Raw genomic sequence first — 27,271 nt, forward strand, 5'->3', positions numbered from 1 at the left:
AATGTGCCACAGTATCGTGTTAAATACATAACGAATTTCCACAATCAGAATCCATTGAGATGACCATGAATTTGATCTTCTTAATAGAAAAAGTATCTGAGCCTTAGAGTAAATATTTTATCTTATAATAAAAAGCCATTAAATAAGAGAGCTTGGATTTAGCCAGGTTTATCTGAGTCCATGAACGTAACCACTATGCATCTGGCCACCCTTTTCATAGAACGTTGGCACCAGGATAGTGACATAGCTGCAGATACACTGGGCTGAGGATAGATGTATGAAGGCTTCCACACAAAGTATATCTATTGCTCCGTGTGCACCGTAATGATGAATTAACTTATAATCTTTACTTAATGTTTGTTTGAAATATGGTGTGATCAGGTAATTAGACCTGGAAGCAAATCATCAAACTATTCAATACAAATAATAATGAATATACAATAATATGATACTATATCCACTGCTCTAAACTTCTTTATATATATTAGCCAATTAAGCCCTCACAGCAACCCTAAGAGCTACATAAATGTTTATTCCCATTTTACAACTAGGATAAAGAAATTAAATAATTATCCCGTTACACAAACAGGACATGGTAAAGCCACAATGGGAAACACAGTAGGCAGTTGCCAGAGAGCTACAAAGAACTCAGGCTAACGGAAACAAATCTGTATTGGAGAATTTGGTCTTCTTCCGAAGTTGGTATAGACCAGGTCTTGTACAAAATGTCATACTAACTGAAAATATATACCTATACTCAATTATTACTTCAGGCTAGATGAAGCATTTCTCATTTGAAAGATCTTATCTCATTTTTTAAAAATGAAAAGGAAAAAAATAAAAACGGCTGCTTCTCTCAAAGTGTTATACTTCAAAGTCACCAGAGCATTATGTAGGTAAGTGGGCTGAATCTCCTACTTTGGCAAGTTTTATGTCTTAGCAAGTTGTCTGTGATTGAAGTAGCTGTCTTAGCAAGATGATGTAGGACTATAACACATAAACCATGACTAAACTGTCCAAAAGAGCTTCCTGCAATGATGGGAATATTCTCTAAAATGTACTTCCATTGGACTCTTGAAATGTGGCTTGTGCAACTGATGAACTAATTAAATAAATTTAATTTAAACTAATTTAAGTAACTACATGTGTGTGGAGGCTATTTACTATATCAGGCAGTGCAGACTTAGACTACTTTGGATCATATGAAGTTGTGAGAATTATCTTACACAATTATAAAATATAGAGATATTAGGAAGATGGACACTAAAAATGTTATTCCACAAAACGATAGTGAAATAGGTAAGTTGGATAATCCTATAAGCAAGTGTTGAAGGGTTTAGTACATGGAATTGCAATAATCTTAAGTGAAACTGAGGCTTGTTGAGTTCTATTGACCGGTTCATAGGGAAACAGAAGCTGTTCTAAATGCAGACAATAGTCACTGAGAAAACTGGATCTCATCCACCAAATCTACAAATAAGAGACCAGTATGTGTAAGTAAAGAGTAGTCATGTATCATACGCATGATGACTAAAATCACTTATTCACAGTAGAAAAAAATTGTAGTATCAAGCACAGAGGAACACCCATTTTGGCTGAATATTAAGCAGAAACTGATTTCTGGAGAACATATTTTCTCCTCAGCAGTGCCTTTTGTGGAAGCGAGGGGAGGGATAAGGAAAATCAGAACATTAAAGAGATGGGTTAGGAATTGGAATCTACCCTTTCAAAGCCAAGGAAAGCACGATGCTATTATCAGTTATGTTATTGTCAATGAGCAATCCAGAAATGATGATTTCACTAATGGGGGTAGGAAGTGTCACATACAATTCTGGGGAACTGCTACAGTCTACCAGGTATGTCTATAGTTTGACATTACTTAAGGAAGCTTTTTGTGGTATAATGTATTGTAACACCCTTTTTGGAATGTAAATATTGTTTTAGCACATTGTATTACACATGTGCTATATCTAAGTGTAATTTATAAAAAAAATCCATTCAAAAATATTACAAATTAAAAATATTTATTTTTTGAGCTAAAAGAAACACTTATCAAAGCCATTTATTTTAGTAGTCAGTCATTCATTTTTCCATTTGTTTCTTTGAATTCAGTAATATTCCAGGAAGCAAGGAAGGTACCTAAAACTTCTAAATTACTATTTTGATTATAATTATAAAACAGTTTTCTTTTGATTCTAAGTCATCTTTTCTCTATAATATATAAAGATATATGATGAAAATAATGAATTTTCATTATTCAATTTTATTTTCTGCCTTCTTATAGAGGTAGAAATGAAAACAACAAACATATGTTAAACTTTGCAGTGTTACAGGATAAAGATATAAATAATTTTTTTTATTCTTGAGACATACCAGCCATTGAAAGTTTACACTAATTACCTGTAGTTTTGTTAATGTTAGAAGCTGCCCTTCATCTCTCCTATCCAGACACACCACTCAGTTTCCTCTGCAGATATATTCAACAGCTTCTGTTCACACCTGACATCAATTTCCTTTGATGTTCACAGCCTAAATGAGAATGCTACAGCAAGCTGTATTTGTAAAGTATACAAGATGCCTTTAAAATGATGGCAGGTATTTTCCTCATTAAAGCAGCCATAACAGATAGTTAGATATGATGCTGTCCCTCACCTTCCTACTAATTAATGACTATGATTGCAACCCAAATAAGATCAGGCAATTAAGTGTGATAACATTTCAGAAGCAAAGAAAATATACAACAATCTTGGAATAGCTTCTTACCGATAAATAAAGTTGATCTTTGGAAAATTACCATATAAATGTACTATTCTATCAAAAATATCACACAAACTAAGGAACGTAATAATTTTGCTTTTAATTGAAACATGAGTTACATATCCCATTAAACTAAAATGTTATGAGTTGGCTTGTAGGAAGGTATTGTAAACAATCTCTGTCATATTCTGCAGCAAGATACAGTAGGTAGGGCAGGGGCTCCTTTAAGCTTGTCTTGAGAACGCTTTGGGGAATATGTTATGCTCATCTTAGCAAAGCATCTAAGTGATTTTTTTCAGTAACAGATTTGTGACCAGGCCTAGATAAAAATGAAAAGCTACCAAGGAGGAACGTGCAAGAGAAGTCACCGACCCCACTAAGGTTCACAGACATGCAAATACCACAGATACTTAAGAAAACCTTCCGAAAAAGCTGGCACTTTCAGAAAACAAAAGCAAACACACTCCTTGGTAACCAACCAACTGCTTTCTAAAATTTCATTAACAATAATGCAATTTAAATTTTAGATATATTTTTACTAAGATATGCAGAAGCCACGTGCACCAGTTGATGACAACAGTCCTGTTAGACTCTAGGCTTCCTCTTCTGATTCGAGAAGGGGTTAATGGTGGTACAAATATTGAAATTTCATTCTCCAGCTCATTATTGGAACCATGGGAAGATGTCAAGGTGCAAGGAGATCTCTTTTCTCTGTGGGTTTTCCATATTTCTCACTTGAAGCCTGGCTAGGGTAGACCCTAATCCTAGCATTGAACGAAAGGCTTTATTTATTGTCTGGTCTACCTAAGCTCCCATATAGATTTCTTAAACGTTATAATGACCTGCACGTTATAATAGCAACAAGGAATATCAATCGAAATAATTTGCTTGTCTGAAGTGCTGGCTGTGAGAAGATCCCGAAAAAAAAATCTCATAAGAACACACTCTTGTACCAACTCCTTCTGAGCATACATCTGTGATTTGAAGCATTTCTGTGATGCAGCGAATCATGGTCATTATTATGATTGGTGCTCTGGAGACGCCAGGTGCTACAGGGTGGGTAAAGCTGTTTCCCAGAACATGAGAAGAAAGAATTGTTCCAGGAATGACCTTACTTACCCAAATATAAATAAATAGGTGTGAATATACATATATATGTATGCATATTTATGTACATGTACACATACATTAGTGTATATATGAGCCTAATAGAGATGTGAATTATTTAAAGAAAAGGGCCTTATGCGAGTTGTATCTTCCTTCCACACAGCACAGAGCAGTGCCTGAAGATTAACAAAACATACTCAACTGTTGTAGAAGGAGCACATATACACCCTCCTACACAGGCACACGCTCCCTGGGTGTCAGTAGGGCCGTGTTCCCTAGGAACAGTATCTCCTTTGTGTGTGTATGTAAAGCTCTCAAACCTTGTGATGCCTTTGAGATTGCCTCTCCCTCTTCTTGTTTTATCTCAAGGCTGTATTCTCTGTACTTCCCTCTCGTCCTCTCTCCCCATGAGGCAACTTTGAGTATATTGCTCCCAAAGGTGTGCCAAGCTTGCAGTTGATCTTGGCTTTATGTGAAAACAGAATATTCTTGTACTCCTTTGGATTTAAGATGTTAGGCAACTGAGGAGTATTCTCAAAGGAGGATAGAATGCCTATAAACAAAACCGTAGGTGAGTTGCATATTTTCAAATAAAGTAAATACTGATTTTTATTGTAAATCATTTTAATTTTGTTTAAATACTGATCAATAAGCAATGGTTATTTAAGTCAATAAGAAATGATTGATTTTACAGTTGATCTGGCAGACTCCAGAAGAACTGGTTTGCCATCCTTGTCTGCCCCTTACTTGCTGTGTTGCCTGACTCAGCTGAATTTCACCAAACCCTGGTTTCTTCAGTGAAAGATTAATACATAACTCCAAGGTTTTGTGCACATCGAATGAGATAATAAACTACTAAGTGTATATATATATCTAGGTTTCATTGTATAAAGAATAGCAAAAAGCCCGGGCACAGTGGCTCATGCCTGTAATCCCAGCACTTTGGGAGGCCGAGGCAGGTGGATCACCTGAGGTCAGTGGTTCGAGACCAGCCTGGCCTACATAGTAGAACCTCGTCTCTACTAAAAATACAAAAATTAGCCAGGTGTGGTGGCACATGCCTGTAATCCCAGCTACTCAGGAGACTGAGGCAGGAGAATCGCTTGGACCTGGGAGTGGGAGGTTGCAGTGAGGTGAGATCATGCTATTGCACGTCAGCCTGGGCATCAGCGTGAGACTCTGTCTCAAAAAAAAAAAAAAGAATATTGAAAAATATATAAATCCACAAAATAGAATTCTAAGAGATCTGTAACTACTAGTTTGTGGGGAAGTTAAGTTTTGAGGCAGAAAAATATGATGAACTTGAAAACTGTCTTCAATGGTTTAAGATATTTCTATACGAAACGAAAAATTTTTAAATTTCATATGATAGAGCCATAAGCTATAGATCAAATTTTCCAAGAATGTGATTGGAGATTAATGTAAGGTAGAATTCTAGCAATTAATGGAATCCACAGGGAACAGATCACTGCAGGGAAGGGGTTTGGAATGAGATATACCTGAATTTCAGTTTTAGTTCATTCATTTGCTGGCTGCATTACATTGAGCATGACCATTAGTCTTTCTAAATTTCAATTTCTTCATCCTTAAAAGGACAGTGAGTACCTGTGTAGAACACTAATAAATAATAAACTAGGTAATATAGGCAAATTACTTAACCTAATGCCTGAGATAATTATCTCCTTATAATTATATTTAACTATTCCCTAGGAGTGGGAGGATTCCATCCCAGTGATATGGTCAATAGTCCAGGATGATTCCAAAGGTCACTGACCATGTCTGTTTTGTTTATGGTAATATTCCCAGTCCTAACAGAGATTTGGTATTCATTTACTATTTCTTGAGTAAATGAATGAATAAAAGAGATGCCTCCATTGAGTTGAAGATTAAAACAATGACCTTTAATCCTTTCCAAATTCAAGAACTTGGTTTGGATTTGGTGATCCTCGTTGGGGAAGAGAAAAAGTAGTCCTTAAGTTGAAACTAAATCAAGTAGATAACTTTCTACCTCTACCTTTGGCTAAAAGAAACTGTAAGCAAACAATTACCCTTGTTCCTGGAAAAGCTTACTTAGGAGTTCTTAATAGTCTCAGAACAAATTTGTGCTTTGAAAATCAGACAGGTGATTCTCTTTGGTGGAAAATAATATAATGACATAGAATTTTGTTTAAAACATCTTTGAGGAATGAAGGTCAAGAGAATTTTTTTTTCAATTAGTTTCCATTGATTGGGAAATCATAGATAACGGAATGTTCAGATACAATATTTGGTGGAAAATGCAACTGTCAATGAATTCTCCTATTTCTTCTAGTAGCAATTAATCAGTATCATTTCAGAAACACATATACGTTAGCACTGCACAAAAAGGCAGTAAAAGGCTTCCAGACTTGATTTTATTTCTATTGTATGTTTTTGTTTTTAAGTGTCTGTGTTTTTTCATTGCTGAACCATCACACTTAACACGTTTCTATGCATACACAATACTAATAGCAAATCCCTACAAAGGCAAGGCTGGCAAAAAGTCATAACTGTTAAAAAGTTCTTCTATAAAATGCCATGAGATTATTTAGGTTAGTAAAAAACTAGCAAGGATTGTTAAAAACTCCAGAAGGATCTAATCAAAGTGTGAGACTGTGCAACATAATGACAGATGGAATTTAATGTAGATAAGAAAAAGGTAATGCATTTGGGGAGAAATCCTTTAAACTTTTCATATACATTGGTAGGATCTGAATTAGCTGAACTTCTCAGGGAAAAAATAAGGGGTAATTATGGCTGGAGTATTCATTGAAGACATCTGCTCAGTCTTCAGAGCAGTTAAAGCTAATAGACTGATGGTTATATTAATAAGGCAAGGGAAAATAGTATGGAAAATATTATGACATTATGCTATATAAACCACTGATTTAATTTCACTTTGAACGCTGTGTTAGTTTTTGGATTCCTAGCATTTTAAAAGATGCAATGTTTACAAAGTACAAGTTAAAAAAAAAAAAAAAGAAAGAAAGAAAAGAAATGAGAGCAGAGCCAAGGGGAGCATTAGACTCAGAGCAGGTAAAGTGGAGACCTGAATGTAAGAGGAGGTAGGTTTCCACCTCCACCCCACATAACCTTGTTGAATTCATAATTGCAGCTTCCACGAAATATAGTTTTTCCCAGAAATCATTCCCAGACGATTATTAACCAGTGAGTTCTGAGCAAAACATTTAGTGCTGTTTAGCCCAAAAGAAGGATTTTATCCTCTGTTTGCCTGATATGTATAAAAACAGCTGCTATGTATAAAAATATCTGTGGAAGTGAAAAAACAATCCTTCTATGAAAACACTTTTTTTCTTTGTGTAGGTATTACTTAGATAATCCATAAAATGATGACTGTTTGTGTAGTATTCCCATTGGTTCTTTGTTGTTGATTTTGTCTTTCCCGAACCTCTGGGAAGTCATTCAATGATGTCCCTTTGATGCAAAGGTCGGGGGAAAGAAGTCTCTAAAGTTAGTAGGAAGATGCATGTAATAATTAAACATTTTCTATTTGTCCTACGTTTCTTGTTTATCTCATTTAAATGAACTGTTCCTAAAGGTGCAACTCCTTTTGTTGAAAATACCAGACCCCCAGGTCTTTCTACTATGGGTCCTAGCACAGTTAGAGGTAAGCTTATGTTAGCCAGTACAAATCAACTGTACGGGCTTTGCCACCATAAGACTTGTGATCTTAGGGAAGAATTTTTATTCCCTGGGTCTTAATTTCTTCTCTTTAAAATAGCAAGGATACTATCTTGCACACAGGGTTATTGTAAGAATTAAACAGGATCATATATATGGAATTCTTTGTACATGATAAGTGCTCCGTGTTAGATAGCATTGTTACGTAGTACCAAATAAATGGTGGGTTTAAGATAAAAATAAAATAATCATGTTAGCACTTGCTCTCAAAATACTTTTTTTTGTCATGCAATTTAAGTTCTTCACATATTTGTAATTTCGAGAGGCTGTCCTGAATTACATGGTTCTCCAAGATCCAATCCCAAATTTCCATTATAAACTCTCTGCCACTAATCTCTGATGATCATTCCATTCCACAGCTACAAGGAGTACTAGTGTGTATTCCTCTATCAGTGTTCTCCATACTTGTGGACACTCAGGACACTCAGGCTTCTCCACTCAGAGCCTGGCACAGCTCTTCTATAATGCCTAGCCTCCTCTCCAAGGCCTGCTTCAGCCCAGCAAAGGAAGGCTCAGTCAACACTTCTTTCCTCCTGGAAATCTTTTCAACAACTGCAAGAGAGAATTAGTCAGTTTATCCTTGGAATTTCATAGCACTAAATCTGGACTTCTACTTGATCCAAATGCCATGATGTCTTGTGTTATTTGTATTATTTATGTAATCATTCCCTGTACGGCTGTAAGCTACTCACCCTTGTGTGTTCAACATTATCCAGCATAGGACAAAAGAACATACTGAATACATTAATAAATGTACACAGTTATAGATCCATCTCTTACAATGAACTCACAGACTCAGCAAATTCAAGGGATAAGATGAAAACTTCAAAAAGAAAATGATAACCTTGCATAGTAAACATAAAAAGACAGCAAATATTCAGTTTTTCTGATCTTAGCTTTCCAGAGAGTGATTATTAAAGAAGCAAGAATTTGTGACTTACTGAAAACACAGGATCAGTTTCTAACAGAAGGACTACATTCCCTTCTCTGAGTTTGAACCTGAACATATTAAAGTATTTGAAGTTAATTCAGAGAAAAAGAGTACCAATCTGCAATACGTGCAAGATTCTATTTTTCTCTAAAATTTCACTGTGAAGAATAAACAGAAGGTTACTAATAGTTTATATCCTTGCATATTTTGTTTTGTGGGACAATGTACTCTTTTCAGATTTAAGAACTGTTTTACTTCATTTTCTATCCCTTATTTTATAATAACTAGCCATGGAATTTCAGTGTTTCATATGTGAAAGAAGGAAAAGAAATAACATTTTAAAGGATTGTTTCTTTCATTGAATTTCCCTGTTCTTTGGCTAGCATGAATTACAAATATTCACGGATGAGGACCATTATGTTAGTCTGTGGTGAGTGTTATATGAGATAAAAGAGAAGGGATGAGATCAGCTCCTATACAGCTGCTAGACATCCTTTTATTGAAAAACGTATTTAAAATGTCCCATCTTCGATGGAGGGGCAATGATTTAAAAGACACAGCTGCTAGTTAAGTAACAGAAATGGCACCTGGGTTCCAACTGGGCTTAGGTGTGAGCAATTTTGAGAATAGGCTTGGAACAGAAAGCAATGAGGTGGGGGTAGAAATTCTTTTGCCATTAAAGGCAATGTCATCGTCGAAGTTTATAGAGATCCCAGTTTTCAAGGTATCACAATTGAAAATTCAAAGCAATTTTGGGAAAAGATATGCGCTATTATGTTGAACTGTCTTTTGAGTTAAAAATATTTAGCTGAATTAATGTTAGATGATTGGGAGGGGTTTTTAAATCATGCAAATGAAAGATGTATTTTTCTCAGGGCAATGAAATTCACACACAGTGGAGCATTACTGATCATTACCGTGGGGAAGGCATACTTCTGCCTAATCAAATGTCCATTAATACCGAGAATGTCTGTCCTTTTCATTGATTGCAGTTTAAAAAGGAACACATGAAAAGGTGGTCACAGAAGATAGAGATGCCTTCATTAGTCAACATGAATGGCATACTCTTCTTTTTAATGTTCTTTCCTTCTCTTCTCTTTTTCCTCAGAGCTCTGTGAAAAGTGGTGTGTGTAAACTCTCTCTATAAAATGCAATTAGTAAGTTAGGGATAAATCAATCACATTTTCTGTTAAAAATTGCCTCTCCTGCTGCATCCTCTTTACAGTGTCTTAGATAATACCCTTGGCCATGGAGATAGATTAGACCCTCCTCTTGTTTTTGTTTTTGAATTGGAGGTGGCCTGTAGGGCTGGTTAGAATAGAATGTGAGGCCACTCTGAGGTCAAGGTTATTGATGGAAAACACTGTTGGAAATACAAGCAGTGACATGGGCACAGTGGAGGGAAATGCACTTTACGTAATGCAGAGCTTGGTCTAAGTCCTGTTTTTTCTTCTTATTAATTGTGTAATCTTGGGTAAGGTAAAGTATTTGATTTCATAATTTTTATTTTTTTATTACACAAATGTTTTTGGAACCTCTATTCCATGGTAGGCACTGTTGTGTGGCTTGGCATTCCAATGATAAGCCAAACAGACAAAGTGCTCACCCTCATGATGCTTAAGTATTAGAGGGGACATTGATGGGAAATGCACATGTGCGGATATATTGCAGTGCCAAGTGGTAACAAGTGGAATGAAGAAAGATTATGGAGAAGAAATGGAGACAGTGACAGCAGATGCTATTGGAGAGAGAGTAGACATGGAAGGCCATGCTGGGCATGCTTAATTGATGAGACCCAACCGAACGAAATGAGGGTACCTCACTTCATTTAAATTACTCTCTATAATGAGAATATTAGCAGCTACATTGATGGAGTCTAAAACAACATATGGAAAGCATGAGTGTGGCATAGCAGCTCAACAATCAGCCACAGCTCTCAGTGTTGTGACTGCGAAATGTTTGGTCACCTGTCATATGCGATACTCACTTCAGAGTTTGGGTTCACATCTCAATTACTCGGATTTCATCCTTACACGTTGTATACATGCATCAGTGTATCACATGTATCCCCCAAATATGTACAGATATGAGATATCTATCAATAAAAAAATTTAAGAAAGATTTGGGTTCAAATATGATTTCCATTTCTTCAGGTACACATTTGATACTACAGAAGTCAGTCTTAGTTGCATTTTTGAATTTCATTTGATTCTCATATTCACCATATAAAGGTTGCTCTACCTCTGCCTTTGTTTTAATACCACTTATTTTCCTCATCATAGCCTCGTGATTGCATATATGTTAGGCAGGATTTGAATAATTATAACAGCATTTGTGCTGCCTTCAGGTCTTAAATATTTTTCAAACATAAATTTCATAATTCATGGTATTTTCTCCAGATGTCTTTTGCAGCTTAAAGGACATGAAATCCTGGTTGCTGGGTCTATAATTCAACAAAAGAAAGTATAGGTAAATAAGGCAGGACAAACATGGTAGGATTTGGAAAGTGAACTAGAATTTACTGTTGGCTTCAAGAAAATCTTTAAGGTCAAGCAAGAAAACAGTGTATGACAAGAGAAGCGAACAGAATTGTCTAAGACAGACAATGTGAAATCAAACTATTAAATGGATCAGAGACAGCAAAGGAATCTGGGCTGTCAGGAGAAAGAGGACCATAATCAGGGACCCATAAGACATTTTAATATACAATAAACAACATGTTGTAGAGGACAGCAACGAAGTACAAGAACATTTAGGTTTTCTTGATTCATCTTCTATAATCCTTGAATGAATAGGGGGCAAAACTGCCACCCATTTGACATTGATAAGTGAAATAAAGTAATTATTGAGCACTTAATGAACATACTTAACACTTACTGAAAGTAATCATGTGTTCTGAGTCTTTTAATTAATTATTAAGCCTTTTAATCCTTGGAAACATTTTATCACATAAGTGTGAGGATGTCCATTGTTCACAGAAATAAACTCAGACTCAGAGAGGTTACGTAACTTTCCCAAGGTGACACAGGAATTTGATCTTCATGCAGGCAGTGTGGCTCCAGATGCCTTGTTGTTTGTAAACACTATAACACTCTCATGCTCATGAATTTAGCTATCCTTTCAAACAATCTCCTTATTGGTATTATTATCCTACTTTCACCATTAATGAAATGAGGTACAGAGAGATTAGGTAACTCTTTCATGATGAAGCAGGTTGAAAGTGGCATAGAAAATAAGAACTACATTCTCTAGGTTATGCGTTTTACTATACCATGCTGGGAGGAGACTAGAAACCCAGCCTACTAGCTCCTGCAGTTTGAGGGCAAAACTGGTTCTCCTGACTCACTTTATCAGAATGATATTACCAAGGCACGCGCTCTTTTGAAAGTCAAAGCATTTGACCGAGCAAGCTTATTTTCCCTGTACTACTACTCCTCCACTCCCCACTGGACAGATTACACAGCATTAGAGGTGGAGTGAAGAGGTAACACTATCCATTCCCCTTATTGTATAAGAGGAGGAATTACTATTTAATGGAAATATTCACAATTTGTCCCAAGTCACCCAAGTTAAGGAGTAGTCATATGTTTCTTGCCATTATATCATATTCATATTAATTCTTTGACTCATTTATTCATAGGTCACATATTAGTGAAGCACTTACTATATTCAACAAGTCTCAACTGTCATCCTGTGGGATAAAAGAGTTGACAAGGCTCTTACCTTCAAGAACAGGAGCAGGTGTCAACCAAGCACATAAACAACACTGTAGTGGGGAAAGAAACGTAGAGAAAGAGAGAGTCCAAAACATATGGCAGGGATACAGATTCAGAAACAAGAGTTTGCTTGCAACTGATGAAATCAAGAAGGGAAGGTTTTGTGTTAGAGTTAAATTGAAAGCTGAATTTGAAGATTATCACAGTCATGCAATCAGGAGAGATCTGATCACTCAAGGTAACAGGTGAGTTAAAGTCCAGGGACAGGCAAATGTTTCACTTTAATGGACACCAGGGGTCATCTCTCTTGGCAGGAGAACTAAGCGCAGGAAGGAAAAGTACCATCGCTGCAAGTTGGAGAGCCAGGTGGATGCCCGATATTGTTTTAGCAACGACCTCAAACGACAAAATACGAATCATTCAGAATTAAGAGATACTAAGGTTAAGATATATTTATTGGAAATAGAATGAAAAGAGTATCTACACAAACTGAAATCAAAACCTGAGGTATTATAACTAAGGTACTGATTCAAAAGACTCGTTGAGGCCATAGCCATAACCAACAATATGAATAATAACTGGCCGAATCAAAACCACTCATGCATTAAATTAGAACATTTGTATTACAGTGCTTGAAGCAGAATGAGCTTTTCTATGTTAGATATATGAAAGGCACAATTCACGATAGAGCCATTACCTGGACTAAGGGTGTACTTGGGCAGACAGAGTCAGTCCACACAGTGGAACAAGAACACACATTTTGATAGAATATAGTAATTTTCTTATTTACAATTAAAGGTTACAGGTGAGCCCTCAGTTTTCTCTCTCTCACTTTTGATGATCTAACAACGTGAAAATTGTTTCTGTCTGGTATTTATTATGACCGATGCTGTTTCATCTAGGTCAGTCCTTCTTGGCCTTTTCTGCAGTTCCTGGAACACTGCTCTCAAAAAATTCAAGCTGATAGTGGGGAACCAAAAGAGCAGCCAAAGCCTCAGGATTCCCAGTGATGAGCAGCAGGTAGGCCACTGGAACACACCCCCAGGACATGCACACACGCACCTGAAGATGTTATCGGAGAAAATGAAACCCCGCTTTGCTAATGGGAATGTGTCCGGGTTGAAGAAGTCCTAGCCCCTGCAGCAGGATAAATCCTCCTTTGAGCAGGAATTTTGTTAGCTGTTCCTTTACTCATTTGTAATGTAATCTTAATATGTGTATCTTTTTTTTAACAAGTTATCTTTTGAGTGTGTGTGTGTATGGTTGTTACAGATTTTCTTAAGAAGGGATCAATAGCCATGCAGGGATTCATAACAACAGGAAAACGCCAACAAGACCCACTCGAGAAGGGTCTCCTTCTGAAAAAAAATAACTCTACCTGATGGAATATTAAGAAAATATACTGTTAAGCAGATGTGCCATACTAAGCAATAAGCATATGTTATTCAGGAATTAGAGCAGAAACTGAAAAAAGGCAGAATGAGAATGTCCACTCTAAGATTTCTAAAATATCTGGGGGTAATGTTTCCTTATTTTCTTTCACAGCAATGAGACTTTATTTTGGGGAGGAAACAGAAGAATTTTATTTGGGGAAGGAATTTGGTAAGCATCCCAAATATGAATTTTTTGATTGATATATTTTGAGAGGTGACCTCGTAGTAGATAATAGTGGTAGAGCTGGATAAGACTGTCTTGAAAAAATTTATCATCTTATGCATAATTTATACTGTGAACTATACAGAAGAGAATTTTGTATAAAAATATTAGATTTATTAGAGCATTCTTTGACAAACAGAAATTTAAAACGTGAAATGAAGCTCTATGTCAGATACAAATTGTAAATCTCAGATTACTAAAGCACAGCATCAGATAGTTCCAGAGACAGAAAATGTTTGGTCCTATTCTGGAACCTTCAAAATTATCATCATAGCATATTGCCCAGCAAAATGTTGAGTAGGTTATCTGTTTGTCTGTCTGTATATCAATGGTATCCAATAATTACATATTGAGTGGTCATGATGGAGCAGTATTATTCCAGGTAATGATTCTACAGGAGTTAAAAAGTTAAAAAGACAATCGTTTGCCCTAATTCAGATTTATAATTTGAAAACATGACATTGTTGTTTACGTATTGAGTAAATGTTTAATTGTCTGTATCAATAAACCAAAAACTGAGTATTAACTGGGGATTCAACTAACAGTGGGATGGAATTCACATCACTGGGCAATATACAGTGTTATGGATAAGATGCAACTTTAAAAACACAAATATAATACAATCTTAGCAGCTTTTTAAAATTTTAAAAAACTTTATGGAGGTCTAATTTACATGCCATAAAATTTACCCACTCAAAATATGCAATCTAATGTTTCTGAGCATATTCTCAGTTGTGCACACATCACCACATTACAATTTTAGAACATATTTATTACTCTAAGAAGAAATCTTGTATTCATTTAATTTCTTTCAATAATGTATTTTAGTTTTCAGCGTTCAAGTCATACTGTCCTTTATTGTTAAATTCCATACCTTTTTACTATTTTGGATTGTACTGTAAATCAAATTGTCTTCTTTAAGAGTCAGATTGTTTATAATGAATGTCGAGAAGTACAACTGATTTTCATACACTGTTATTGAGTCCCGCAAGATTTTGCATTCTACTTTTTTGGAAGAGTTTTCAAATGATTGATATTAACTATTCTTAAACATTTGGTAGATTTTATCAGTGAAGGCATCTTGCCCTCCGTTGCGGGAAGTCAGGGACCCCAAAAGGAGGGACCAGCTGAAGCCATGGCAGAACATAAATTGTGAAGATTTCATGGACATTTATTAGTTCCCCAAATTAATACTTTTATAATTTCTTACGCCTGTCTTTACTGAAATCTCTGAACATAAATTGTGAAGATTTCATGGACGTTTATCACTTCCCCAATCAATATTCTTCTGATTTCCATGCCTGTCTTTACTTTAATCTCTTAATCTTGTCATCTTCGTAAGCTGAGGATGTATGTCACCTCAGGACCATGTGATGATTGTGTTAACTGCACAAATTGTTTAAACAATATGAAATCTGGGCACCTTGAAAAAAGAACAGGATAACAATGATGCTCAGGAAATAAGGGAAATAACCATTAGGTCTGACTGCCTGAGAGCTGGGTGGAACAGAGCCATGTTTCTCTTCTTTCAAAAGCAAATAGGAGAAATATTGCTGAATTCTTTTTCTTAGCAAGGAACAGCCCTGAGAAAGAGAATGCATTCCTAGGGCAAGGTTCCTAAAATGACTGCTCTGGTAACATTTGTCTTTTACAGTGGCAGATAAGGGGTGAAATAAGCCCCGGTCTCCCATAGAGCTCCCAGGCCTATTAGGATGAGGAAATTCCCGCCTAACAAATTTTGGTCAGACTGGTTGTCTGCTCTCAAACACTGTCTCCTGATAAGATGTTATCAATGACAATGGGTGCCTGAAACTTCATTAGTAATTTTAATTTTGCCCCAGTCCTGTGATCTCGCCCTGCCTCCATTTGCCTTCTAATATTTTATTACCTTGTGAAGCATGTGATCTCTGTGACCCACAACCTATTCGTACACTCCCTCCTCTTTGAAAATCACTAATAAAAACTTGCTGGTTTTGTGGCTTAGGGGCCATGATGGAACCTGCTGACATGTGATGTCTTCCCTGGATGCCCAGCTTTAAAATTTCTCTCTTTTGTACTCTTTCCCTTTATTTCTCAGGCTGGCCAACACTTAGGGAAGATAGAAAAGGACTCACGTTGAATTATTGGGGGTGGGTTCCCCTGATAGCCCTCAGCTTTTCTTTGTGGGAAATTTTAAGAGTCCTAATTTATTCTCTTTACTTATTATATGTATCTTCAGATTTTCTATTTTTTGAGTAATTTTCAGTTGTTTTTATGTTGATAGGAATTTATTCCTTTCATTGAAGAAGTATATATTATAATTCCTGATAGACTTTAATACAAAGTCTATTGTTTCTCTGTCCTGTATTTATTTCTAATCTAATGTTTATTACACTTGTTGAAATTTATTTGTCTAATATTAGTATAGACACCCCAGCTCCCTTTAAGTTTCTGTATGCATGATACATCTCTTGCCATCTTTTTACTTTCAATCTATTTGTATCTTTGGATCCAAAGTGTCTTACTTGTAGACAGCACATAGTCATGTCACACATTTATCCATTCTTCCAATTTTTATCTTTGATTGTAGGGTTTTATCCTTTTATATTTAATGTACTTAGTGATAAAGTAAGATTTATCTCTGTCATTTTGGTGCTTATTTCTATATGTCTCACCTTTGTTACTTTCTCTGTCACTGCTCTTTTATACTAAATACATATATTCCAGTATATTCATTTATTTTGATAGTTGGTCTTGCTATGTTGCCTAGGCTGGATTCAGACTCCTGGGATCAAGTGATACTCCTGACTCAGCTTCTTGAATAGCTGGGACTACATGCACATGCCACTGCACCTGGCTAGTGTACCATTTAAATTTCCCTATTTTTTTTTTTTTTGTATTTGTGTACATATTTTTTTGACCTTGATGGCTGCCTTCAGGATTACATTTAGCATTCTAATTGAAAATAATCTAGCTTAGATTAATACTAACATAATTTAGATAATATACAGAAGATTTGTTCTAACATTGCTCCATTTACCCTTTCTCTGTGCTATTATTGTTATGCTAATTAGATCTTTAGACATTATATGCCCATCAACACATTTTTAAAATAATTGCTATGTAGTTGTCTTTAAAATTATATGAAAAGAAAATATTACCAAAATACATTTACACTATTTCTTATATTTACGAAATTAGTTACCTTTACTGGTGCTTTTTATTTCTTCCTGTGGTTGATCTATTAGCTAATTTCCTCTTATTTGAGCCTGATCAATGTCCTTAGTGTTTCTTTTGGAGCGGCATGCTACCAATGAATTCTGTTTTTAATTTGGAAAGTTAATTTGGTGGAATATAAGATTCATGATTAATATTTTTCTCTTTTAACACCCTGAATGTCTCATTTTATTACCTTCTGGGCTGCATGGTTTCTAATGAGAACTCAGCCATGACTCACATTGAAGAGCCCTTTTATGTGATAAGTCATTTTTTTCTCTTACCAGTTTCTCTTTTATCTTTGACTACAAAGTGATTAGGTGTGTACTTCCTTGAGTTTATCCTACTCGAAGTCTGTAGAGGTTTTTAGATTTTTAGATTAACATTTTTCATCAAATTTGGGAAGTTTTCCACAATTATTTCTTCATTTTTTTTCTTTTGTTCCTCAGACAGAATATTCTCTATTATTTATGTTTGAGTTCACTGATTTTTTCTTCTGCTACTGTTCTCTGCTCTTCTGCCTCACTAGTGAATTTTCATTTATTATACTTTTTAACCCCAGGATTTACATTTAGTTCATTTGTATAATTTACTGTCCATTAATTATCTAGACATGTTTTTCTTTAGTTCTTCCAATATGTTGGTAATAGTTGATTTAAGCTCTTTTTTCAGTAACCCCAACATTTGTCTCTTAAGAAATGTTACATCAACTGCTTCTGTATCAGATTTATGTTTTCCCCTCTATATAGGAACCATCCTTTCCTGGTAGTTTGTGTATCATATACATTTTCATTGAAAACTGTACATTCAAAAAATATCATGTACACATTATATAAAAGAGATTCCTGCCTGCATACTTCCTTCTTTGGCATTTATTACTGTTGCTGTATTGTTTTTGCTATTTGTTTAGTGAATTATCTTCCCCCTTTTCCCAATAAGTGTGTGTTGGGCAAGTGTTCACCATATAGGCAGTTTACAGCTGTGCCTTATCACTCACTTCCTACATGTTCAGAGCCTCAACATGAACAAAATGAGAAACTGTAGCTCTCTCAGGTCTCTCCTGGGCATGTATACAAATGGTTCTGCAAATGTGCATGGTTTTCTAAATCCATATCAACACTTTCAAAAGTCCCATTGACATCCCATGCCCCATATCATAGTCTCTAAATTCTGTTGTGTTTTTTTAAAGATTTTGTCCAGGTTCTTGTTTTCCCCACTGATATTGCAGCCTCATGAAAGTTGTGATATTAAACAATTGTTGCTGATTGTTTATGACAAACACCTGGGAAACAGGACTTTCCCATGGAGTAAGCATGGAGATTTGTCAAATAATGACATACTCTGCAAATAGGGCTTCTGATGGAGCTGGGATATAGGTCAATAGTGATGATGCTTTGAGAATAGGACTGTTTGTGGAACTGTAAACCCAATCTTCGCCTTCCACTACAACAGGGCTGGTAGTTTTCACAGCTATCATTGTTTTGAGGCTGCTGGTTCTCAGACTATGGTAAAGCTGAAGAGAACAGAATGAGAGTAGGTCAAGCTATAATACCAAAGACTGTGTTGTTCTCATAAAGATTCAGCAGTTTGTTTTTTTTTTAAATAAATACTTACCAGATTGTTACAAGACTTTGGTCAATTTTGACTGCTATAAAAATGGTTGACATTTACAATTTTTGCTGGTATTTTTGTTACTTTTATGGATGAGTTGATTTACATAGGTCCTCATTCTGTGATTCTGGAAGTCGTGCCTCCATTTGTTTTAAATGCCTGTGTGTGATGTGCTCACATACAGATGAGGAAGGTACTAATACAGTCCTCAATTTTTTAAAGTGTAAATCAGATAAACTATAGTAACAAAGGTATAATGAATCTGGAAAGGCATACCCCTCTACTTTACAGGTTTTAGTATTTGATTTCTATATGGTTTTGTTTGTTTTGAAAATTTAAATTTATAATATGAATCCTCCATCATTAGTCATTTTGATTTAGTTAACACTTGATGTTTTTTAGTTATGGGATATATGTAATAATGGGAATATTCCTAAACATACAGGCACTACATTTTATTACTAACTATTAATATGTAAGACTACCTCACATTTTTTCATATAACAAAAAAATGATGTCAACTCGTTAAAAATTGTTACAGTCCTTTTATTTAATGATGACTAAATACTTCTAGTTTTTCTCCTAACAGGAAAATTCACTTGCATTCAAACTTTAATAGCAGTTATTATTGACAAACATGATCCAGGGTTTTCTACAATTGTGTGGTATGTAATAAATAAAATTGGGCAATGGTAAAGTACCCTATTTTTCTGTATATTATCTTTCAAGAGAAGAGATAGAAAGTAAGGCATTCAATGTTTATTGCTCTTTGCCTTTGTGCTTTTCTCCTCTTCTTATAGGTCAAAAAATAGTAATTACATAATGCCTTCATAAATCCATTTGACTTTATGCTGTGTGTTTTGGGTAGCATAAGAATATCTGAATAAAGCTATGTGGTTTTAGGAGGGCAAACGCAACAGAATATTGTGTATGTGCTGATAAAGGTAGAGCACTAATGAAGGCATTGGCTGAAGCTTCCTATCCAAAAATGACTGTATCTTGTGTGCTGTTCTAATCCCAAGGGAGAGAAATCTGCCCCAGAGAGCAATGCCTCCCCATCCCCCAAAAACCCTCAAATTATGTGATTTAGGATCAGTAGTTCATTTTGTTTGCTAAAATAAATTAAAATTAAAAATTTTTTTTCAAAAACAACTTACTCAAATTTATTCTTAATGCAATCTTTTCTTTTTTATACCACAAATTTGTTCAAGGATAATTTTGCACTAGTTTTACTGTATTTTAAAATTATTATTTTTTACTGCTAACATGACCACTATTCACATGAACACATTCTTTGGCAGCCTGAGAAATGGCCAAGAACCATCACTGGAATTATTATTTTTTAATACATTGACTCCTCTAAATATCAGGGGTGGTGGTAGGAGTATGTATAAGAACTAAAGTTTATTTTAAAAAATTAAAAAGTAGTATGTAACAGAGGCTGGGCAGAACCCTGTGGGAAATTCAACTGCACATTTTTATGTCATAGTGGTTTCATAATCAGAGGTGGGTTTACCAGGTTAAAAAGCTGTAAAAGAACAGGCACAAGTCCATTTGGTTTTATGTTCATTCATTTTCATTGAATTTAATGAGTGTTTCAAGGAGCCCATAAAGGATTTTCATAGTATATCTCAATATGTTAATATCAAATTTCATTATATAATTTACTTTTTGTCATAGAGGAGTCCATGCTTTAGTAAATTTAAGAAGTTAATACCTAGAGAAATAAAGTTCTTTCAAAATGTGATTTGGATCAATGTAACACGGACACAAAGTCGACTAAGTCTGTTTCTACATAAGTGGTGTTTTCATTTTAATAGCCATTCATATTTCTAAAAGTTATTTTATGTGTAAATACATGCCATCATCAAATGAAACTACGGTATTGTTGATTGAATGAGGGAAATGAGGCAAATACTCAAAGATGGTTGAACAGGTGCAAGGTGAGAATGTTAGGTAAGACAAAGTAGCCCTCCCCTGCTGGTGTCCTCTTTGGTACTCCATTCTGCCCTAGTGACTTGCCCTGCCACCATTCAACAAACTTTTGTTGGGGAACTGCTCAGTATGACCAGCCTTTGACTGATGCTGCTGCATGGTTGATACAGAGGTGAGAGGCAGAGTCCTTGCTGCCTGGTTGCTAAAAGCCTAGCAGTCAGGAAACTAGCAAACAATCCTCTGTGATGAGTGCTAAGATAGAGTTAAACAGAGTCCCCTAGAAGCAAGAGAAAGGCTTCCAAGAGAACTGCCATCTCCAAGAAGCTTCATGAAAACATGCAAGACTCAGTCACTGAAGTGAAAGAAACATAATGTTTGTGAGAAAAAAATAAATCAGTTTGGTATGGTGGGAGCAGAGGGGCTCGATGTGTGTCAAAAAAGGAACCCAGAAAGAATGTGCCTAAGTATACTCTAAGGCAAGGAGTTTGTTGAAGAACCTGTGGAATATTCAAGGGACAATGTCCAACTGGCACCTGTCTATATAACTCTGAATAGTCAAGGTGTGTCTAGAGAGCCAGATGAATAATTCCCTAACATAGGAAATGATGGCAAAAACTGTGGCCCTTGATGAGTTCAACTACAGTGAATATATTATAAGAAGAGGGTTGAAGGTCAAATTCTGTAAAACACCAGACTGAAGAAAGGTGGGGAAAGCAGTGGAAAGAAGCTTGGAGTATAAGTTGCAAAGAGACAATATTAAATATACCAGAACATCAAATAATTTAAGGGTTGGAACTAATCCTTTGCACTTGGGAACAGAGGTTACCTTTGGAAGATTTATTTTGGCAGGGACCTTCAGCAGACATATTTTTGTTGAATGGTTGCGGTAGGAGTGGGCTCATGAAGGAAGAGACGCTAAGAAACGGGGAAAATACTGAGTTTGCTGTAACATCTTCTCTCCAAACTTTTTCCTTCTTTCCTTTCTCTCTTTCTTGCTTACTTGCTTCCTTCCTTTCATGCTTCACTTATATCTTTCATGTTTTCCTATTGTTAGTGCAAAGAGAGAAAGAGATAGCTTAAGAGGTAACTAATTGAATCTTTAGTACTTTAGAACCACATATCCCTTTGAAAATATTTTTAAAACTATTCATCTTCCACCAAGAAAAATGCACACATATATAACATTTTATAAACAATTCCAGGAAATACATAGTCCTTTTGAAATTCACTCACTAAGTGTGAAGCTTTTAATGGGTGCCCAGTTAAAAATCTCTGCTAGCCAATCTTTGCAACCATGTAGTGTGGGTGTGGACGTATGGGGTATGTAGTTATGTTGGGGTAGGGGAGTACAAGGATCTGAGTTTGGGTGTGTTTGAAACATAAAATTTATGCTCCTTATAATATAATTTTACATACTAATTCCCTATAAAGAAAATAAATTTTCTTTTATTTCTCTATTTTTGTAGGCAATGAAATATAATATAAATGAGTTTTAGCTCAGTAGATTGGAAATATTCATTCATTTAATAAGAATTTATTGAACATTTTTTTTAGAGCCAGGTATTAGCCTGAGAGTTGCTTGGAATACAGATAAGAATAAAATATAGCTATTGCCCACAAGCAGCTCATAGCCTTCTGGGCAGGATGCAAAGTAAACAAATAATGATGATTCTACATGAGATGTGCTGTATCAAATATAGGTATGTGACAGATTCTCATGCAAATGAGGAGCTGCCTCATTGGATCACAGCATTGGTTCTTTGAATTATGTTTTGGTTACAATGCCAATTTAAATACTATAAATTGAATTTGACTGTAATAAAACTGTTTAGGAGTCGAAAGTTGATACATCTCTACTGTCTCCACCAATCAGTTAACAAGAGAGAGTTAAACAGGAGGATGAGCTCTAGGTACAATTAGACCTGGATTCGTGTCTGGGCAGTAGCATTGTCAGCTCCATGACTTTAAAAAGGTAGTTGATCTATGAAAGACTCAGGTCCCTGATATGTAAAGTTAGGTTATTAATAGAAATGTTGGTTTGCTAAATACATTCAATAAACTAAACACACTTAAAGCACCCAACTCAGAATCTGATCCAAAATTAGCAAAACATAATTCCTTAAGTAACTATCATTATTATTATTATTATCATCATCATTACTGCCTATATAGCTGTGGTTGTTTTTAAACATGAAATATTTTATTTGATTGGAAACCACTGGAAATGTTGTTCAGATTCCTACACTGGTCAAGAAAATCAGAAAGCAAAATGAAAATGAGACCTTATTGTTAAACTAGTTGGGAGATAATTAAGATTAAATATTTTTTGGTAAGAGACAATTATATGTTTAGATTATAGGTTAAACTCAGTAACTAGATATATATAATGAAAAAATTTAAAAGCTATAAAAAATAGGGTATTTTATTCTTTAAAAGCCCATTATTTGGGGCTTCTGCTTTCAACCAAGATGCAGTAACAGAGTTTTAGCTGTCCCTTGAACCAACTGAAAAGCAAGACTAAATACATGTAACAATACTTTTCAGAAATCAGGTATCAGGCAACACAAGATGGTAGTTCCTGAAAGAAGTGATGGAGATGAGGTGAGCTGAGCTCTATGATTGATGCAATTCCTTCCTACTGTCTGGAAAACTTTTTTCCAGGATGCAGCACAGGGAAACAGTACCTCGTCAGAGCCTGGTAGACTATCGGAATTGATGAGACAGAGCGTGGAGGACAGGAAGGCTAAGACAGCTAGAGTGCACAGGGCACCTTATTATAAAGAAAAGACCTTCCAAGGGTCGGGGGAGAGTGGAGAGAGAGAGACAGAGAGAGAGAAAGAAAGAGAAAGAGAGAGAGAGAAGATGATAGAAAGAAGACAGACAGGGAGAAAGAAAGAATACAAGAGCGCTACAGAGAAATATTCAGAAAGTCTTTGCCAAGTTTTCAGCTGATTACCAGATAACACATGCATGTGAGGAAATTATCTGAGGATTGGGAAAGTACCACCTGAAAGAAACAAGAAATGACCACAGAGCTTAGGTGGCTGGGAATGTTTGTAACACCATTCATAAGAACAGAAAATTTCATCATTCAAGGAGTCTTGGTTAGAGTACTTAGAAGGACACTGCCTCAGCAGTGGGGCATAGTTAGCTGTAAATGAAAGGTTTCTCTATATCTACCAATCAAAGCTTTAAAACAAACCTCAAGGGATCAAAGTATAATTAAATAATTTACTGCAACCCAGGACAAAAATCAAGCACTGCTACAGGTATACTAAAATTTCCAACATCCAACAAGGTAATTTTCCCAATGTTCAGCATCTGATATAAAATTACCAACATGCAAAGAATTGAAAGGGTTATGACTCAAATGACAAGTTAAAAAAATCAGTAGAAATAGAACTAGCAATAAGACAGATGACATAATTAGTAGAAAAATAGATTAAAACTTACTGTAACTATTATCTTCAATAATTTAGAGCAGAAATTCAACATTTTAAGTAGGGAAATGAGAGAATTTTTAAAAGATTGATATCAAACTTTAAAGATAAAAAATACTGTCTGAGATTAGAAATACATTAGTTGGAAGATTTATTTTATGAGTAAGATGTAGTAAGCACACTCCACCCTGTCTCACCTATTGAATGCAGATAAAAACAGAGACAGAATATATGAAACCACTGTGTTAGAACTGTGGTAGATACTACCACAGGACCTTTCGCCTCCTTTGACCTTCATCTGCTAGTATTACACATATGAATATGTTACAGCTCAAGAATGACTCCAGGAGTGCATAAACAACTGCACGGAGTTGCTTTCCCAAACTCATCTCTGAATTGTGTATGCATGGATCTAATCCTAACCAGTACAACAAAGACTTGGAGAACTAACACTACGCTACCACCCAGGTTCCAGAATGGCCACTGGGTGGCAAACACATGGACAGATTTATATAACACTGCCAAGTCTTTGAAAACTGAACTAATATTGGGACCACAGTCCAGAAAAGGTAAGTTAAAATATAAAACCTGAACTTTACCAGGATGATTACTTGCTAAAACAGAAATGTCAATATTCACCAAAGGATTTAAACAAGACTCAGAATCTCGTAACATAATATCCAAGACGTCCAGATATAATCCAATATTATGTGGCACATAAAGAACCAAGAAAATGTCAATTCACATGAGAAAGGGCCAATGCTAAAATTAGATATGTTGAAATTATTTGGCAAAACGTTAAAACAGCTAATGTAAAAATGGTATAGTAATCAAGTCTGAGAATTCTTGAAACAAATGGAAAAATAGAAGTCCTCAGCATTTAAAATAGAAAACATAAAAAAGGAAATGTTAGAATTAAACTTAAATTTTTTAAACACTTAAATTAAACATGTTTTAAATGCAAAATTTAAAAAAGACACTTACTGGATGGCCTAAATAGCACAATGAAAATTACAGAGGAATGAGTCAGTTTACATGAAAATCATCCAATCTGAGTAACTGAGAAAAAAATAATTTAAGAAATTAAGCAGATTCCAGTCGTCTATGGAATAGTAACGAAAGGTCCAACATTTGTGTCATTAGAGTTTTCAGGGAAGAGGAAGCATGTGATACTGAAAAATAATGAAGTGGCTTAAAAGTGCCCAAATTTGGTGAAGGACATAAACTTGCAAATTCAAGAATTTTGGAATCCCACAAAATAGACTCAAAGAAACCCGTGCCCAGACACCTGTACATCACAATCACTGCTGAAATTTAAGGATAAAGAAAACTTGAAAGAAGTCAGAGAAAACTGCATTATCTATTAAATGACGGTGAATTTGGCACCAGAAACCATGGACATTGTCAAGTGCTGAAAAAAATCTCACTCTCAATCCAAAATTCTATATTCAGTGAAAATATCCTTCAGAATGGAGGTAAAATAAAGATGTTCTCAGATGAAAGAAAATTCTCAGATGAAAGGGTTTATTAACATCAGAGCTGCTCTAAAACAATTGCTAAATGAAGTTCTTCAACAAGAAAAAAATATACTAGAAGGAAATTTGGTACATCAGAAATGAAGGAAGGACAAGAAAAAATTTAAAAAGTAAATATACCGAGGTAATTTTCTCTTTGCTCTTTAAAATGTTTAATTGTTGAAAAAAAATAATGATTTTTGATGAAAATCTTTGTGTAGTAGATATAATGTGAAAGAAAACTCTACCATAGAGAATGAAGGGCAAATGAAAGTATTTGAAGGATGGTGAGACGTCCACATTCAAAGTGTAGTAATAAAGTATTGAATCTAAGTGAATGTAAAATGGCTGTGTATGCATATTACAACACTTAGAGCAGTCACTAAAAAAAGCTATGCAAAAAGAAATAGTTTAAAATGATGTACATAAATTACAAAAGAATGTTAAAAAAAGGTTCATACAATCCAAAAGAAGTCAGAAAAAGGAAACAGAAAAATAAAAATTAGAATAGGCAGAAAACAATAAAAAATCATGGACTTGAATCAAAACATAACAATAACCCATTAATTATAAATATCTTAAACACCAAAATTAAAAGACAGAGACTGTTAAAATGAATGTGTTAGTCAGGGTTCTCCATAAAAACAACCAATGGGAGATGATATTTATGTACTTATTATTTATAAGAACGGGATTATGTGATTACAGAGGCTGACAAGTTCTAGTATCTGTAGGCAGCAAAGTCAACAGCAAGAGAATCGGGAGATCCAATGGTATGTAGTTCCAGTCTGAATTATGAAGGCCTGAGAACCAGGAAAGTTGATGATGTAGCTCCAATGGCAAAGTCAGTAGACTTGAGACATAGCAAGAGCCAATATTTCAGTCTGATGCGGGGTGAGGGGAGCGAGGAGAGATAGCATTAGGAGATATACCTAATGTAAATGACGAGTTAACTGGTGCAGCACACCAACATGGCACATGTATGCATATGTAACAAACCTGCGTGTTATGCACCTGTCCCCTAGAACTTAAAGTATAATAACAACAACAACAACAAAAAAATGCATGATTGTTTCACTTAAAAAAAAAAAAATTCAGTTTGAATCCAGTGTTTCAGTTTGAGTCTAAAAGCAAGAAAAAAACAATGTCTCAGCTTGAGGGCAGTCAGGCAACAGGTGTTTCCACTTTTTGTTTTATTTAGACCTTTAACTGACAGTATGTGGCCCACCCACACATTAGGGAGGGTAATCTGCTTTACTCAGTTTACCAATTCATATTGTAATCTCATTCAGAAACACTCTTAAAGACAGAACAATGTTTTACTAAATATATGGGCACCCTGTGGTTCAGTCAAGTTGACATGTAAATTTAATCACCAACATTCTACCTTTATTAACCAGACTCAAGCAGCTCCTTAAACCATCCTTAATATCTAGCTAAAGGCAATAACAAGGTAATAATTCTGTCATTATACAACTGTCCTGTATACAACTAAGCATACACTAAACATTTCCCCAAAATAGGAAATGAGGTACTTCTCCTTGGTATCCAATAACTTATATGCTATGGCATAAAATTAACATCATTAGATACTATGTTATAAAGGCGATATATCTCATGTCACATGAAAAGAGAATAGGACAGGGAAAAATATTTTGTGTGAATGTGTGTGTTTGGAAAAACACACAC

At 35.2% G+C, this 27,271-nt stretch overlaps 1 long non-coding RNA gene across 1 annotated transcript in view; it reads left to right on the forward strand.

Moving 5' to 3' along the window:
- The window catches only part of LOC103877179, a 121,254-nt gene that overhangs the window by 7,005 nt on the left and 86,978 nt on the right, over window positions 1-27,271 (forward strand). The window contains exons 2-3 of the long non-coding RNA XR_002516803.2: window positions 13,134-13,251; window positions 13,777-13,833. This is a non-coding gene — a long non-coding RNA (uncharacterized LOC103877179). The remainder of the gene's footprint in view (window positions 1-13,133; window positions 13,252-13,776; window positions 13,834-27,271) is intronic.

The sequence above is a fragment of the Papio anubis genome, chromosome 14, assembly GCF_008728515.1.
Source record: "Papio anubis isolate 15944 chromosome 14, Panubis1.0, whole genome shotgun sequence".
In the NCBI taxonomy this organism is placed as follows: Eukaryota; Metazoa; Chordata; class Mammalia; order Primates; family Cercopithecidae; genus Papio; species Papio anubis.